Source organism: Morone saxatilis, unplaced genomic scaffold (genome assembly GCF_004916995.1).
Source record: "Morone saxatilis isolate NCDOM2014 unplaced genomic scaffold, NCSU_SB_2.0 Contig20, whole genome shotgun sequence".
In the NCBI taxonomy this organism is placed as follows: Eukaryota; Metazoa; Chordata; class Actinopteri; family Moronidae; genus Morone; species Morone saxatilis.
Window position 1 is genome coordinate 1,018,621 of NW_023339763.1, and position 553 is coordinate 1,019,173.

The window sequence follows — 553 nt, forward strand, 5'->3', positions numbered from 1 at the left end:
TTTAAGGAGTGTAAGAAAACTTTAAATATATGTTATATATATTCCCTTCTGTGAAAATATGTAAAGTAAATTGTCTAATAGAAGAATGGTCAAGTGTCAGGGAGAAGAAAACACTGAATCTGTCAAAAAATAATCCTATTAAGTCTGTTCGATTGTTAAAAATATAAAAGACATACATAAACACATAATAATAATTGTATAAAAAGTTCCCTAAACAGGAAATAATCTGCTCGTTTTACACAAACTTCCTGCAGTTACTGAGTTCACTGTTTGGGTTCATTGTTCAGTTTTAAATATATGAAATATCCATAAAATATGAGTCAGTTTATTAATGATAGAAAAAGGTTCCTGATCTAATTCAACCTGTTCAACTCGTCAAAGCTTCAGTATGACGCTGTAAGTCGTATGCAGTCAGGTTCGCATTAATACACAAAGGGCAGTTAGTCTTTTAAAATAAAGCTTGAGTGGTGTGAAACGGTCGCAGTTTGGTTCGAGTTTGGCACAAAAATTACTACAGTTACATTACGTATCCTGACGTAACTGAAGCACCTTG